The following is a 17,966-nucleotide window of genomic DNA, read 5'->3' as shown; positions in this document are numbered from 1 at the left end:
CCGGCAGAAGCACACGTACTTATATAAAGGACTGGACATTTCTTGACCAGCTGAGAGACTGTAGAACATTCTGATAGCGACACTGCAATATGGACTTATTATTAACTAAAAACACTAATTCCATGGAATAGAATCTTCAATGTTCCCTGTGGTCAAGAAATTCCCCGTAATTTATGAAACCTGCAGTTTCATAAGCCATGTTTGCAACCCGTCGCCACAGGCCCCTATCCTAAGTCAGAAAAATTCAGTCTAGAAACACACAACTTCCCTAATATCTATTTTAATAGTATTCTCGCATCTCTGCCTAGATCTTCCGAGCGGTCTCTTTAGACTTATCAACCAAACATTTGTGTGCATTTCTCATCTCCCCATTCGTGCTACATGCCCTGCTGATATCATCTTACTTGATCTGATCATTGTAACAATGTTTGGTACACAGTACTGCCTATAAAACTCCTCTATATGCAGATTTCATGCGTTTTAACGCAGCTTCATCAGCTAGTTTAAACACATAATCATACATTTAAGTAGATCACGTAATGTTAGTGAAGTTGTAAACTTCACGTGACTGAAGTTTACTTCACAAGTTCGGAAATATTATGCGGTTTATTAAACCAGGCAAGGGAAGTTTCCTTTTACCACTTTAAAATTTCGATGGTTCTTTGGTTTCGTGGTTGGACTCTCAGTGTTTCCCTGCATAACCTGACAAATAATACAAAAGAAATAATCGATAATACAAAAAAGATACGATCACTTAGAAAAAAAAATAAAATGGGGCTGGCCCATGTACACATCGGCAAAATAGCAAAATAAAAAATACTCCAGTCTTAAACAAACGAAAAATGAACAACGCATTCTCCGTCCCAAAGCCAAAAACTATTTTAATTCTACCCAAAGAACAAGACATTTTTACGTCTAGATGGCTGATCTGCTAACACGAACACATTATAAAACAATAGAGAAACTTTTACCTAAATTTGCTCTTGTTACAGCTTGTATCTGACAAGTTCTGCCTGTGAAACTCACATTTTACTCGTCCAAGGTGTCCTACCACATGTCTAAACTGACAAAGTAACCTCCTATACCGGAGGAGGTCATGAAACGACAAGGACTGTTGAACCACAGATAATAATAATGTTGAAGCCAATAGCACGTGTGACACTTGCACGTAAAACACCGGACGAGATAAGAATCACAATACTTCAAATGCTTCGGAGAAATTAAAAGAAATTAACTTTTAGTAATTAGTAACAAATCAACAAATAATTTTGTGGGCGTGGTTACAAGTGTTCTCGGGTCGGACGAAGCCCGCGGGCAGCCATTTGGACCGCGCTATCCTAAGCTATGCATCACACTGTCCCGGACAAATTAATTTCCAGCTGAAACGATCCTGACCAGATTAACAGCAACACAAAGTTGAAACGATTGGCTGTAAAACCAATACGTACAGGGACGGCAGTGAACTGAATCCGATGAAGCAGACAGCCTCCCGCCTACTTGCAGCGCATCCGGAGGAAGAGCCAGTGATTCGATAGCTGATGAAAAGCTTAGCGTAAGCTGAGACTAATGAAGCGGAAACAATTTGCAAGACATACACAGCGCTACAACCTCTACCAACCACAGCAGGTGTACAGACTCGACTGAACGGAAAAACAGCTTGGCGGGAAGGCGGGGTAAGCGATCAGAACCTCAGCTGATCAAATTATGAAATGATGATAAACGAGGAAATAATAAGGATGAGTAATCGCTGTATCTGCATGGACAGACTGGGTTAAATCACGGGGAACAAATAGATTAGCACATCTGGGTATTTGGGAGATTTCGTCTTGGGAATCGCTGTCCAAAGAACGCTATCGTCGCTAAATACTCAAAAGGTTATGTTCAGTCACTTCATGCAAATACTGATATAGTACCTTAAACAGATAAACGTTCATGACATTATTTCAATCGTCACCCATTTGGGCCTAACTTGGGCCAGTTGAATCCAGTTCAAACACTCAGATCCTTTTACTTTTAAGCCTATATATTCTATACTTGGGACTTTCGCGGCAAGTACAATCAATAAAATCTTCTCGGGAATTCAGCCGCGTCAACTGGTTACCGTAGTAAACCGACGTTTCGGGAACCAACTCTGTCCCCATCATCAGAGTTCTGATGTGACTGGATACTTCGTAAGTCGACTGTGTACTGATTCCCGAAACCTCGGTTTACTACGGTAACCAGTTGACGCGGCTGATTACCCGAGAAGATTTTATTGCCTACATATTCTCTTGAAATATAACTTCTAATTTAAACATAACTCTAAATTGAACTAGAACTTTGCATGTGTGTCGTCTTCTCCATTTGTACTATCTAACCAGCCCATCTCACCTTGGGTTATACGTTCGCCGTAATCATATTTGGCGAAGTGCATAAAATCATTAAACTCCCAATCAACCCTATGTCATTTTCTTCATCCTTTTATTACTTTACCCCTCTCAGGTCTAAATATTCACCTCATCACTTCATTTCCAAACACCTTCAATCTGTGTTCTTCCCTCAGGGCAAAAGATCAAGTTTACATCAACACTTATAAGACGAAAGGTAAAATTATAATTTTATTTCTTCAGATGGGAAACGAAAATACAAAGACTTTACAACTGAACGACAAGACGCACTTCCAGAATTCAACGTGCGCTTAATTTATTCCTAAATGCGATTTTTATCTGATATGTCTAACATCTTATCATATTTCAACGTAGACATACTTTCTAGTATTTATCAGCTATCTTTATAGGTGTATTAAGCCTGTAAATTTCCCAGAATTCTAGTAATTATACATGAATACTTACATTTATTTTTAATTTCTGTGGCTATTTTTGGTTTACGTAAAATGTCTACACTATAACGGATAATTTCTCTCATATTTCTATGGCAGCGTGTACGTAAAATGTAAGTAGTGGTCAAAGTATTCTAGACACTGGTACATTCCTGTTGCTTAATTCTCGGTGTTGGATACAGCAGTGGAAGACATCACTAAATCGACTAGACAGGCAGACTGGTGGGTCACACACGGTCGACGTGTCCGAACCGGGAATGGGACTCCATTCGTCCGTTCAGCCCCCTGCTAAATCCGCCTCTGCACACTCGCTTGCATAAACCCCTGCAATTATACTATTAGCTGCACGAGCTGTCATGGGGTGAGAGGACTGAAGCCATGATCTACAGCTCAGAAAGAAAGTGAGCCAGTCACTCCGCGTGAAACCGCCTGGTAGCGGGAATCTCTGTTAATGACAATACGAATTGGTCGTGTCTCTGTGCACAGACCGAATTGACGAACAACTGTCAGTTATAATATGTAGGATTTGAGGTTTACACGAGGATTTGAAATTACTTAGTTGTCAATTATAATTTAAAGCTTTGTACCATAACAGTGTCTAGAAAAAGAAACAATCTGTACGTGTGAGGTTTGAATTTAAGGATTTACCGGAGTTGAATAACGAATTCTGTCTAGTGGGTGATGACGCAGTGTAACCTTTAAGTGGTTACAAACGTTTAGAATGAACCTACTGCTTCCATCTTCACTTCACACTCAAACTCGACGTTGGTAACTTTCTCGTTTTTTTTGGAACGAAATGTCGATATCCGAACACGGCTTTGCCCTCAAGTTAACGTAACCATTCTTTCGAGACATATATTTCTGGACATCGCAGTTTGTTTGTTAAACCTACGAATTCTTCATGACTTCGTGAGAGGATCGGCTTAATCTCACGAGGAGCATCTCCAGTTTACATTCGAGCTCGAATCCCGGAGCAGAGATCCCCCTGTGTCAGTGACCGTTTCTTGCAGCTTATTTTTTGTTGTCACGCTGATTGATTCAGATGGCGGAATTCGCAGAGAACCAAAAATAACCACTTCCACATTCAAACCATGATCTATTTTTACGTGGCAAAACTGCGCCAGTTAAATGTAGCAACACCTCATGTGGAAATTCAAATATCCATAAGAGCGACTTAATGTATTCAATTTATGCATATTCATGGAGGATGCGACACTTTCGTTCCGGAGTTGTGACTAACGGTTATTCTAACAGCTCTTGACAACAGCCAGAGGAATCTAATTATCATACCGAAGTAAGTATACATACGGTATCCGTTTACAACGAAGCGGAAACTTACCTTTCCTATTCTCATCAGCGGAATCATATTTTGCAACAAACAAACATCTACCTCGACAAAACATAATTTGTTTCATGTACAACTTTGTCTTTCGGGGATGAGCCATATCGAATGCTGGAAATTATCGAACTTTCGACAATCATTACAACTTCCATCTTCAGGATGAATACGCGAATTTGATTCGTGTTATTTATTGGCAACTTCTCTACGTGGAGACCAAATTTAAATTCTAGGTGTGACTTGTGGCATTAGGAACAAATTTTAATCTTGTATTTCGACTCTCCTCTGCTGGTCATTATTCTATCATTACCTCTCACTTCAATTTATCATCGCGTCTGAGACGTGGCGTTAGATTAAAACAGCCATCACGATATTTTATCCTCGCACTTCAGTCTGACTTCATTTCTAGCCCTGGACTCAGATTAAAACAGTATAAAACTTTTAGATACGTATCTACGTTACTACATGATGCAAAATCTTTCCTGATATCCGGAAAGTCGCTGAGCCGGCCAAAAAATTTCCCGATTCTTATGGAACCGGGATATTAATTATCGTCTGTACAAGTACACGCAGCTAAATCGTATCCTGAGTTAGGTGAATCTCATCCCAGGACCCGGTTCAAGTCACAGACTTTATGGAACATTTATTTAACACACTAGACTTCTAAAGTGAGAGGTTGTCAGCATCCTGCCCATCCTCAGGATGGATAACCACACCGTGTCGGCTGCCCCAGACTGTTTATTAAATACAATCGCAATTAGTCTTTATATGTGAAGGCCGTTGCTCTGTTCCACCATGACAGCGCCACACCGTAGCGACAAAGAAACTCACTTCACATGGGTTTTAGTTTTCTCTTGAAATAACTGTCTTTGTTTCATTATTTCACTATTTGAAACTAAAACATCTCCTTTAGGAATGTGTATTAGAATTTTACCAAAGACTGAGAATGAATTACGTAACAGTCTTTAGTTTCTTCCGTACTGAAATCAGGTTTACTTAGAGTCATAAGGTCGTAACACACTTGAAAACAAAATATGCAATGATCTTTTATATTTATTTGGAAACTAACCTGACCGCAATGGTCACACAACTAAATAAAACTAAATAACTGCGAACACAGGTCTGGGTTCGTTCTGGTTCCTTGTTAAAGAACGATGAGCTGATATCAAATCGAAGGACGTACAAACGTATAGAGCAATGTTTTGCTTCTCTCCATTAGAATGCATGGCTTCATCCCGTAGCGGCTTGCTACAGTAATACAATTCGCACGCTGAATACAATTTTCTTTCCATCCCGAAGCATTCACGTCCTCATTTCTTCTGCCATCATTTCTCCTACCCAGTTTCTTCTCTTTCTCATACATCACAATTCATTCGCTTCCGTACTGAACTTTTCAGGAGAATCTCATGGAATGGAGACAAAATGCAGAACACCATTACTGTATTACAAATCAACTTTAAAAATTCAGTCCGTACGGCAAAGAAAACATCACACTTGTACTATTACGAAAATCATTTAGTTAATGCTGTTTAAGGAAATGACCCCTGTTAGACTGAGAAACGTACGAAACCTTTTTAAACAAAATGTAGTATTACTGATTCTTAAAAAAGGTGGTGCGTATAGATATCAATCGGGTTTAAAGGGGTAATATGGCGAGGTAGGACTACAGGCCGGAGTTCGATTACCGGTCCTTCCAAATGCGACGTGAACTAAACCTCGGCAAACGTAATCTTGTAACTTATACAGCAGTTAAGATAACACAGTAATCCCACCATCTTCCAAATCAGGTCATCAGGCTGACAGCACTTACCATCGTACTTAAAGTGGGCCTAGAACATAATGAGTGTTCTGGTTTCTTACACCGTGCAGTCTGGAAGAAGTATTCAGACGTTTCAGAAGTGGTTACTGCCTCCATCATCAAAGCGATAAGTCTTCACTAACCTGATAATGGATGCAGCAGAAACCTCTGAAACGTCACATCCATACAAAACAACAAAAACTATTACTACTTTCATATCCTGGTTGTGTATTGGACTGTAGACGGATTTTGGACTGAACAGTAAGAAGTAGTTCCAGAATTTATTCTTCTAGTACTTTCATCATGAACCTCGTTTCTGTTTGCTGATTTTGTTCCCAAAACATTAAACGAATACAATTAGTCTGTGTCAAAACATACTCTAGTTGAATTTGATTTCGTGAATTAGTCTTACATTCAGTTTAACGTACATTCACTACGAGACAAATTGAAGAAACTCTTACATGGAATCTGCTAGTTACCTAGTTGGTCACATGAGAAGTTAGTCTGTCAAATACTTTGTCTGTTAATACATTTGTGGGCTATCTATCAGAATGTTAGTCGGCTAAATGTGTCAAGTTCTTAGCCTGTCGAAAAAGCTAGGTGATGGATCCGCCACTGCGCACTTCATGGTCACCAGGCAGTATGCAGCCATACCTACTGCTCACTGGACCGTGGGAACAAGAGTAAAAAAAATAAAAACACAAACCCAAGACAAGGCACTCAGTTACCTTTCACTTGCAGCATCAGGGCTCAGTTCACCGCCGACACGCACCATTAAAACGTACGCCTACACCTCTGGCCATCACGTTCATTCAACAGCGTCAGGCCGACGTCGCGAGATCCTATCCTGATCAGGGCACAGATATGTCGTGTTTTTTTTTGTTCTCTCTTATGCAGTGACCTTACGACGGACGACCTTCATCCAAGGAATCATACTTCTACAGCATAACAACGTAGGAGACGAAGGATTGAATCGGTCTATCAATTGAAAGGAGAAGTGGCTCCAACGTGCGTAGTTTAATACAAGCTTTATAAGTTAGTTCAGATGTTATCAGCGAGCACATACAAACATGCAGCAGAAACTTTCTTCAAAAAGTGATACTCGCTTAGCTGGTCAACATATTATCCGCTTTTTTATATGGACCATGAAGGTTTATTAACCTTACGATGTTATTCCGGGCTGTGACGCCGTGTGGACTCTTAGGTAGAAATGTTTTGTAAATTTTTACTTCATCCCTGAACATTAAGTAGTACGTATCTCAGAAATGTTAGTACATTCCTATCAACCGCATGGAGTCGAAACCCAGAAGAACAAATTCAAAGTTGTGTGAACCTCAAATCTCACTTTATTAAACTGTTCAGAAGAGTCCGCCACTGGACTTTATTCTGCAAAAAATATTTCTTTGTGATCTATTTTAATATTATCCTTACCTACGCGTCTCAAGTGTTCTCTTCCTTTCAGGTCTTCTGACCGAACCATTATATTCATATCGGGACGCTGAATCTGGCCTTAAATATTTGTAAACCCCTTGTCCCTGAAACTGGGGTACATTGCCACTGTGCATCTACGTATATATGTGTAGCTTTCATTTATTAAAACACGATATTAACAGAAGGGAAAGGTCGAAATTACAATGTTAGGAAGGCGGACGTAAGAAAGGAACTGCAATGCATTGCCCGTTCACGTGGGATTTAGGAATAAAAACTCTGGTTCAGACCCGCCTTCCTCTCACTGTGCAACCACTGAAAGAAGCGTCTCCAAGTAAAACCAGAATTTTTGCTGGAGAACTTGGATGTCAGCTTATTGACGGAATGAGGTCAACTGATCTTGCGGCGTCTCGCCAAGCGGAAGCGAGTTTGATTCTGACTGCCAATCAGTGTTTCCTGTTTCCCGTTATTTTCCGCATTTATCACTGTAACCCCGTTATATAATGGGCCCGTTAGAGACCGCAGTTCCGTAGAGACATAGTTCCCCCCCCCCCCCACATTCTCGCAACAACAACAATAATAATCTCATCTGATACAGTCACTAAATGACCTAAGAATACATAATTCGGCATGAGAGAAAATTTTATCTGAAGATTTCTGTCTTCTGGGTTGTTGCGTTGTGTAGTCTGGTCGATGTTTACCAACGTTTCAGAGGTCATACTGCCTCCGTCATCAGGACGATTCTTAGTATGAAGATTTCCGTCTTCTGGGTTGTTGTGCCGTGTAGTCAGGTAGAAGTTTACCAACGTTTCAGAGGTCATACTGCCTCCATCATCAGGGCGATGAATCGCCCTGATGACGGAGACAGAAATCTTTATACTCACCGCTGTGAAAACCTCAAAACATACAAACTTTTATCTGTTGATGTGTCTACGTGCCAGATTTGGTTTCTTACCTCACGTTAGGCACATAAACTGACTATGTCTGGGAACAAAGTGATAAGGGGAAAGCTTAAACTTAACACAGATGAAGCAACAAAAGATTTCCAAAAAAGAGAAACTTAGTAACTTCTATTTAATTAGAATAAGCAAATCAATAGACTTGAGACCGGAAATTCGTGTAGCACACACGGAGGTGTAACTGAAAAAATATTTGAATAAGAAGTCGAGGATAGCCGAAAAGAGGTGGTCTTCCAACTTGGGGGTTGGGCAGGAAGCTAACGGCTCGACACCGTACAAAAGACAAAATGTTACGCGATAATATGTGCGTTCCATCAGCTTCTGATGACTCTCATCCACACATTTAGTTAATGTGATAGCCTACACAGCTTAAAACTAAACGCATTACGATAAAGAAAGATGTCATCAATATTATAATGTCAAGATTTTTCTCGGGTAAGCAAAGTGTGAAGTTGTGAACTTGGTTAAATTACCTTAGGAACGATGCAGTTAAGGCAACTGTATGACTGTGATAAACATTTTGGTTGAACACAAAACAAATTAACGATCGGCTGAATAGTTAGGAACTTCTCATAAAGGAGGTTGCAACACAAACTTAGTAACTAAATTAATAGGGCAGTATCTCAGTTTATAAGTTCACAATTTTGTTACTTAGTAGTTACCGGCACATAATTATTTAATAACTCTGTCAGTTATCTAGGTAATAAATGAATAAGTTACCTGGCAAGTTACAGTTGCTTCTGGAATTTACCTTAAGTAAGGTCATTTCTTGTTATAAAATCATTACATAGGCTTATTGCTACATTTCTGCATAATTCGCCTTTCTTCCCGTGTGCCTCCGATCTGTCACTTTCTCTTTTGATGTGTCAGTTGCTTTACACTCAGAGAAAGTTGTGCGGTCATCTCTACGAGCTTTCGTAAGCAATAAATAAATTCAAATTGAAAACCAGTGACTCAGAATTAAAAATCTCAACATTCAGTTGATTGATAAACATGAGACTTGTAAACAATTCACAGTAATTTATGCTGTCAAATGCTTTATTAGAACTCTAAACCGTTACATAAAGTAAAGAGGAATAGTACAGTTTTCGAAAGGTCCCGAGTTCGATCCTGACTGTTGTCACCAACAATACACAAGAAATTAAAGTGTCTGTATAACAAAAACCTGGAGACGAGAGTAGAACCAAGTCCCGAAACGTCTTGTTAATGGACAATGTCCAATACAGTGTTTCTGTAACAAATTAACCATTAACCTTAAGATAACCAAAAGTTTGTAAAATAAAAGCAATATTTTGAGTTTAATTACGCATACTTATTTATTCTTGTACATTTAACGGCGGCTTCGATAATGAAGAGGTACGAGTAACATACTCGAGGATAAACTTCGGGCTCGAGTCAAATGCTCCTCGCGCCGGGACAAATGAAATTATAATATTTCACAGACACATACTGCAGACCTCTACTGTGACGCACGAGGGGAATATAAGTTAAGACCAACCTATATCATGAGACCACCCAAACATTCGGCTGGGAAAATTTGAAGTGTACAGCGAAGTATTACAAGAAATCACACAAATTTTAAAAAAATGAGAAAATCAATTACGACAGTCAGGATTCGAACCGGGCAACTCCCGAACGCTGACCGAACCAGGTTTGCTTGTGAATAATAAATTACTCAACTCAGAAGTGATTTTCACGACTAAGTAGCTCTTTCTGCCTCTCTTTATTAACAGCGGTATTATGCCCCAGTGATTGTAATCGGACTGAATTCACAGGAAACGCCAGTTCACTCTTAGAAAGTTCTTAAATCGACTCTAGTAACGGCATTTACGCCGTGACTGAGGCAGACCTTGCCTTTTCCATGGCTCAGAGTATAAACACCTTCACATGGGATCAACATTGCATTGTACTATTCCCCACTGTAATCTTGAGACTTGCAAGGAATGCAGGAAGTCCGAAGCGTTAAAGGCAGACGCTATCTCTCCTCCTTCAGCACACTTCCTCACCCCGCAAGTCTAAAGATTACAGTCGCGAACAGTATCAAAATAACTTTAAATTTAATTTCGTCAAATACACAGGTTACCACATCGAAAAAAAATTATTTAAAGTCAATCCGCCCGTTTTCTGTCCAAGGTTTTCAATTTGAAACAAACTGCAAAGAAATAATTAAAAATATTATTTACTATCTCACACGTCTATTTAATCCACCTTAAATTCTCCAATTGTACAAGAATGTTAGTGTACTGCAAGAGGCAACCAATGAAATAGTATTTCTTTTATTACCTACGGTCTGGTTTCGCGTGATGTCAAGGTTTATAATGCCAAAGAGATCGCATTATGCACTATATATTATACTATACCGTAGCAATAATTAGACAGACAGAAACTGGAATCAATATTAAACATGAGCAGAATCCGTATAATGACGACGATGAAACTAACAAATGACTTCTAGCCATTTCTATCTGTCTGTCCTCAACATGTACACAAGCATGGCTGAAGTCTGCACCGCTACACAATTCCCGCAGAACTTTCGGACGGACATTAATATTCATGGCTTGGAGAATGATGAAAATTACACAGCAAGGAGCTTTATAATTTGCACACTTCATAAAATATTACAAGAGTAGCCGTTACGAAATCGCATGCTTCAAGGTTACAGTAAAATAGATCAACGATGCAACACGAACAGCATGGCCGAGACGAGAGAGGACTTGTAGCGTAGCGAAGCTAGCAACGATGTACTGACATCAAAGTCCTTCCGCGGCCTTGAATCATGCAATTTGGTGACGACCACTAAGGCGTGTTAAAACAATGATAAGTAGATGGGTGAAACATGCAGCCAAATCACTCAAATAATAGCCATATCTTTCAATCTCGGCCAGATTCTAACATGATGCAATGACCTTCAGGTAAACAAGATAATGGTTGTTTTGCGTTAAAGGAGACGGTCTAGCCACAATGGGAAAGAAAAATATCCCAAAACCCGCACATAAAATCGGACTTTTTTAATCCAATCCATACCTCACCCTTACAATGCTATGACGCGTGCATACTAAAACTTATCAGTGAGTGGTTGTAGTGTGGGCGGTCGAAAGAAATACGTTGCCGAAGTTTGAATTTTGTTCCTTTGGCTTGCGCAACTCACATCGGTAACTTTGTGGGCGTGATTGAAATGAGGGCAGTGCAGTGGCCCTTGCTAGAGATAAAAGATATAATTACAGAGTTAATTAACGTGGAAACATTCACTTCCGATACGCTGCGTCGCCAGTAAGCAAGGAGGATTCTAGTTTTTGCACAAAGAGCATCAAGTGAAAGCTGTGTCTGATCTCATGTTTTATCAACGAAACTACCAAACAGATTTACTAACATCTACCTTACTACGTTAACTGTTGCAGGGTGAATTTCATTTTGAGAGATTTCAGGTTCTCACGGCGGCGAGTATAAAGATGACAGCCTTCTGGGATAGTGAGCCTTGTAGTATCGCAGACGTTGACCGACGTTTCAGAGGTGTATACTTTCCCTAATCATGAGGGCGTTAAGTAACCCTGATGATGTAGGCAATTCTACGAGACTACACGGCGCAATATACAAGAAAACTGTAACCTCAAATTTAATTTTGGATATTAACGATTCAACGCAACTACTTTACACGAAGTTCAAATAGAACTTTATAAAATTTCTGAAAACCTGCTCATCGTAAAAATAAATACAGAACAGTTGTAGATCCCACTAAGAACTGCAATTTTAATACAAAACAGTTTTCGAAGTAGTGAAAGATTGACGAATAAAATTATAAACAACTTCACTCTATAAAGTGAGATAAAAGTAGTGTACTTTGCTTTGGTTCTTGGAATCTACAAGTTGTGCCCAGGGGGTTCACGAGTTGAGTAGATTCTAATCCTTTACTTTTTATGCTGCATTGCTGTAAGTTTTAAGCCTCTTTTCGTCACTTTTATTTTATTTATTCATTTTTTCATTTGCTTCAACGTTGGAATGAAACATGACACAAAACTCTACCTTCTGTCTATATTCTGTTTAGTCTGAATTATATTTAATCAGAATGTATTCAATAATTTTGGAGGGGGACGGCGGTGCCAGAAACATTGAGGAGGAAGGTGGTATGTGACACGAGGAACGTTGTGAAACGCTGGTCTATTACATTTTAACTACTTACTGAAATTGCATTATGAACTGCGCAAACAAGATCCAAGCGCAGTTTTAACTATGACATCACTTGCTTCGACGTTCACTAACTCTGCAATTAGTCCTCGGGTAAAACAAATTCTGAATATGTTCCACACATCTCTTGGCTTCCAAATGTATACCATAGCCTAGGCAGTGCTTCGTGGTTAGGTTATTCTACGACTCTTAACCGCTCACTAAGAATGTGAATAATAAAATATACTATTGCTAATATAACACAATAGCGAATCCGAAGCGTAGTACGATGAACTAATCTTAGACTATTTTAATTCACTATAAACACATTAAGTTTTAATAGCTGATTCTCTGATAATTTAAAGCTTCTTAAAATATGCTGCCGTGGCCTATTTTACAATAACATTCCGAAAGCAAGTCCAGAGGCAGAGGACGACCGGGGATCAGGTACCGAATTGGGAGTGCCTCACGAAGGCGTTACCGCTACCAGTGGCTGTGTACAAAAACGACAGTCGTGGACCTCGATGTTAAATTTAATCGAAATAAACACACTAGATACTACGTGAGCGTACGGTCAGACCGACACAGACAATTTGTGTGAAATTCCCTCTCTCCCTTTCCCTGTGACGTAGAAGTCATTGTTGCTACTGCACTTTCTACCACTCACTTCGTCCTCCAGGGAATACGAATCTGTCAATCTTGAGCGCAGTTTGTGACTGCCACACAGTAAATTCAGAATAAAGGAGAAGGTGAATCGTCATAATGCTCTCAGTGGTCAAGGTTATAGATCAGCAAACTTGAAACTGCCAACAGAGCAGCTCTTTAATGAAGATGTATTAACTGTGAAGGTCACACAGCTTGCCTGAACAACAATGAGATTACGTTTCTAGTTTATTTTACGACCATCCACATCTGCATTGAAGTCGGGGGTGATATTTAATGATGACCCGCAAAGGAAAAGTCTAATTTTAAGATAATATCCAAGCCTGGAAGGAGTGAGTAATATCATGGAAAATCTGGGCGAGAAACCCGACACGTACCGAATACGAATCATGTGTGCCAACCACTGCACAGTGACGTTCGGAAGACATTTAATAACATGTCAGTCGAAGCTGTAAAACGTAAATGGAAAGTCCGTAATGCTGGTGGTCACTTGCTAGTCTCCACAGCAACGACGACGGAACAGATCAGTGGCAGTTGTATAGCAGAATATTTGTATTCTGGAAATACCCAATTCGAATTACCGGAGATGTGTGGGAAATAGTGTTAGTGTCAGGGCTGCACGTTCGAAGAATTGTGACTGCTGGTTAATACGACTGGAATAAATGGCAGAATGAGGTCAGTGCAGGCGGGAAACAGCAGAGCATCAGAAGGAAGACGGCTAACATTACTAACAGAAATAAGTTAATAATCAAGGACAAACGGAGAATGTAGTAACTTGCATGTTCATATAATAAACATAACATCAACCCCCCCTCCCCACAAAATTATTTCTGAACTCCTTTGTTCTTCTGGAGTACTGTAATCCCAACATTACTTTAGTATTCCATTTTTGCAAAATTCAAGAAAAAAGTGTCTGAAGAAAGAAGAAATGTCTGCGAGATAAACAGATCAGAGAAAGCTGAGTGCAAAAAATAAGAATTTTCTTTCTAAGTGAAGTTGCTATTTCTATGGTCCACAAGCAACGCGATCCGTACTTTGAGCTATAAAACAATTATTTAAGAAACAAGTACAAACAGATGGCACTTTCTGTTCCGTCGGATATGGCATCCATTATATGTAACAACAGTTGACAGATTTTCATATAATCCCCTATCAACACAACAGTAATATTTTATGTTCTTATTCTTATATTCCTTGTATTAGCGTTTTCGAAACAACCGGAACATCTCAATGATTACAGTGACCAGACTACGGGATGGGCGGACGGGGCACGATTCCCGGTAAGGAAAGGGATTTTGTTTCTTGACCTCACTGGGGCCCACCCGGCTTTCTAACAAACGGGTGCGGAGAGCTACTTCATTGGGGGGGGGGGGGGGGGGGGGTGTGTGAAGATGGCCCCTTACCTCCAAGCAGCAGAGAGATTACTAATGGGCGTAGCTATACCTCCACTCCCCATTCGACTTCATGACGTGTACAGGAATGCGTCTAATGAATATCAACAGTTCCCGTCACATTTCAAAGTTTTATTGTTTTTAAGTTAAAATGAATGCGTGTGAGACTTGACCTTCGCATTAAGGGAATAACACAAATCAGGGATGTTTGACAACAGGATGAGGAGGAGAACATTTGAGCCGAACAGAGAAGAAGCAATAGAAAAATAAATACATCTAGATGAGTATCATGATTTGTATGCTGTTCTTAGCCAACATCATTAGGACTACGAAATCAACTAGCGAAACGTGGCGCTAAAAGATGCACACAAGGTTTCTGACATACATCCTTAAGGGAAAGGATTACTTGGAAGACCTAAGCATAGATGGGAAGAATATATTTAAATAAATCTGAAAAAAGCAATGTGGAAGAATGTGAAGTGGATTCATCTGGGCCAAGATAGGTTGCACTGGAGGGGGTATAGTAAACATGGTAACGTACTATCAGACTCCATAAAGGTAAAAAGTTTGTTGAGTAACTGAGCAACTAATAGTTTCTGAGGAGAGGTTCTGTTCTACGTCGTCTTGCGTTATGGAATGCAAAGTTATCAACATTTTAGACATCGTCGCAACGTCATGCATCGGTGTGCCTCACAACGGTGAACGGCACCTCTTACTTCTGGAACAATACACGGCCCAGATGGCTTCTCTTTCCTTTCTGTACTCAGTATACGTGACACCCAAAAACATGAAACGCTTTTGCATTCCTTGCTGGGCACATGCTTTAACCTCTGAGTGTGCTGTATCCAAAGTTCGCTATTGTGTTACACACTATCCAAAGGCTTTTGATTTTGCCTCGACCACTAGTTGCGGCCTGGAAGGCACGATGCAGACACTGATTCTTGTTGTAAATGGTTCTTATCGTTCGGTGAAAAGGATTGGGATTCTCCCGCAACATATTCACACCCCAAACGCAGTCCTGTCTTTTCACAGATATGAAAACATTAAGTTTGAAAGTCCTAATATCATCAAATAAGGAAATTCGCTGAGCACAGCAATTTCCTTGTGTGAGAAAAACGAACATTGTAGAGTTTCTATTATGACTGCCTTACGATATATGCAAAACTGGAGTAATCTGATTTGTTATTAACGACATTGTATCAAGTTCACATGTAACACAAATTTACTAGCACAATACACTAAGCAAAGTGGTCTGAACTTTGATGATCAAAAGGTTTAAGCACCACGACACGAAGGCATAAACGACGAGACCATGAGACTAAAATTAATGGCTCTGAATGTTCAAGAGTTAATGATCAAACTATCCTTCAGTGAAAAAAAATCCACTATCCGTAGCGGTGAAGATAAAACAGAGCAATTTAGGTTATTACATAAAAAGGGGATTCGTGATTTACATAGTCTACCTAAAATTGTAAGGCAGTGAAATCTGGAACGTTGTAATGGACTGGCCATGTAGCTAGAAGAGGAGAGACAAGATGACCACACAGAATTAAGGTCTGGAAAGCTATTAAAAAGGCGAAATGGAAGACAGAAAATGAAAGGATAACAATGAGATGGGCCTAAAAGTAATCTGTTCTGTGAACGGCAGGAGCTCAGAATTATGTCCAATGGTGGGTTAGGTCGATGCTTCAGCTTCAATTACCACAGAGTTAGTTTCGGAAAGCGCCGGGATACGGCGAAAGTGTCACGACCCATCGGCTTTCTCTTGCAATTAATGTAACAGACCCTGGACTTGTATCATGTTAGGAAGACTTTGATAAGCAATCCGACCACCTTCATAACCTTATGAACTTCACCTTCCCCTCATTTTCAGTCATAAAGCTGTTCTGCAATTATATGTCAACACAATACAATTTTATGCAAATCTTCCATCCGATGAAACGTAGGCTAACTAGAACTGAATGCAATTGGTCATAACCGCACAATAAACCAAGAAATTACTTGTCCAATTTTTGTCAATGGATTAATCGGGAAATTAAGAATCTTCAGTAAAATAATAAAATTATAATTACTCATACTTAAGACAATCTTGTAGCCGATTAAGGATAGGATACTAGTATTAATTTCGCGTTATGGCGTTAGACGTGGTCTTCCGAGCTGCGAAGTCGTGTGGACTTGCAGTCTTATTTCTGGTTTAGATCGCATGAAAACAGAATCAGAGTTGTTGATAGATGGCGGTATAGCATAATGACTTATCCTACCACCTGCTGAATTAGAAATCACTTCCTTAACAGTTCAAGTCTGTCAGTCGTTGTCGCTATTAGTCAATGTAACAGAAGCTATAATCTGAATTCGTGTCGTTCAGTAAACAAAGGTTGTACTCTAAGCTGTGGCAACCGGAGTTAAACTCTGAAGCAGCTGACGCCGTGGAAAACACAGCTAAACATCTTATTTCATCTCAGGTCAGCCTACGAGAAGGCAGTCTGGTAAGAGAACAATACTTACAACGCTCACAGAGTCATTCAGATTTGCCCAATCTGAATTTCGGCGACCACACCGGAGATCACGCCTTCACAAATCTGCCGAAACGACCAACAAACAAACCAAACAATTACCTACATTCGCTTAACTGAGCAGAGAGCTTGAAAAGCTGATAGGCGTTCAGTTTGTCACATAATTATCCGCATTTTATGAAACCCGAAAGTTCATCACCGTGTTTGCAAAAAGCTCTCCACCGGTCCCTAACCTGAGTAAGACAAAACCAGTCTATACCCTTCAACCACATTTCCTCAAAGCACGTTTTAATATTATCAACCTATCTACTTTCTGATATTTCGAGTGGTCTCTTCCTTCAGGCTTCCAACCAAAATGTGTACGTATTTATCATCTACTGCATGTGAACTACATCATCCGCCTATCTCATTCTTCTTGCAGCCCTTGACACCAGGAAAGGGAAATCTGAGTCCAGATTCCTGGTTAGCGACGTCGGTGTTGTGTAGCACCGCATGAAATACGTATTAGTATCTAGGGCCGAAATGAAGCCTCAGAACAGGGTAATAGCTGCGGTAGCAAACGTGAAACTTCAATAACATCGCAGTAACGGCCACAGACACCATAAGCGCTTTATTATAGAACTTCATATAAAGAGGCAAACCGTGTTCCTTGAATAGAAAACAAAATTAAATTTGGTAAACAGTTCTTGTATAGACACTAAATAACAAAATACGCTAATACAGCGCGGAGTTACTGTTTCCTTTATTTAACGACGTTCTCTAATCTGTTTACATTTTACAGCGTCGACTGGGAAAATTTTTGTGTATAAAATAGTAGAATGTACACAGCAGTAGTCGTGCGTGGCCTATTTTAATGTCTTAACCCAAGAATTTGCCTGGAGTAAAACGTGGAATTT

At 39.8% G+C, this 17,966-nt stretch overlaps 1 protein-coding gene across 3 annotated transcripts in view; it reads right to left on the bottom strand.

Moving 5' to 3' along the window:
• LOC110834027 (cysteine-rich motor neuron 1 protein) overlaps nt 1-17,966 on the bottom strand; it is a 370,078-nt gene that overhangs the window by 149,719 nt on the left and 202,393 nt on the right. The gene's annotated exons all lie outside the window — the stretch shown is intronic.

Source organism: Zootermopsis nevadensis, unplaced genomic scaffold (genome assembly GCF_977971745.1).
Source record: "Zootermopsis nevadensis isolate Lab colony 2312 unplaced genomic scaffold, Znev_1.0 Znev_ptg000017l, whole genome shotgun sequence".
Lineage (NCBI taxonomy): Eukaryota > Metazoa > Arthropoda > Insecta > Blattodea > Termopsidae > Zootermopsis > Zootermopsis nevadensis.
The sequence above is the reverse complement of the archived record's forward strand: the minus strand, read 5'-3'. Positions and strand labels throughout refer to the sequence as shown.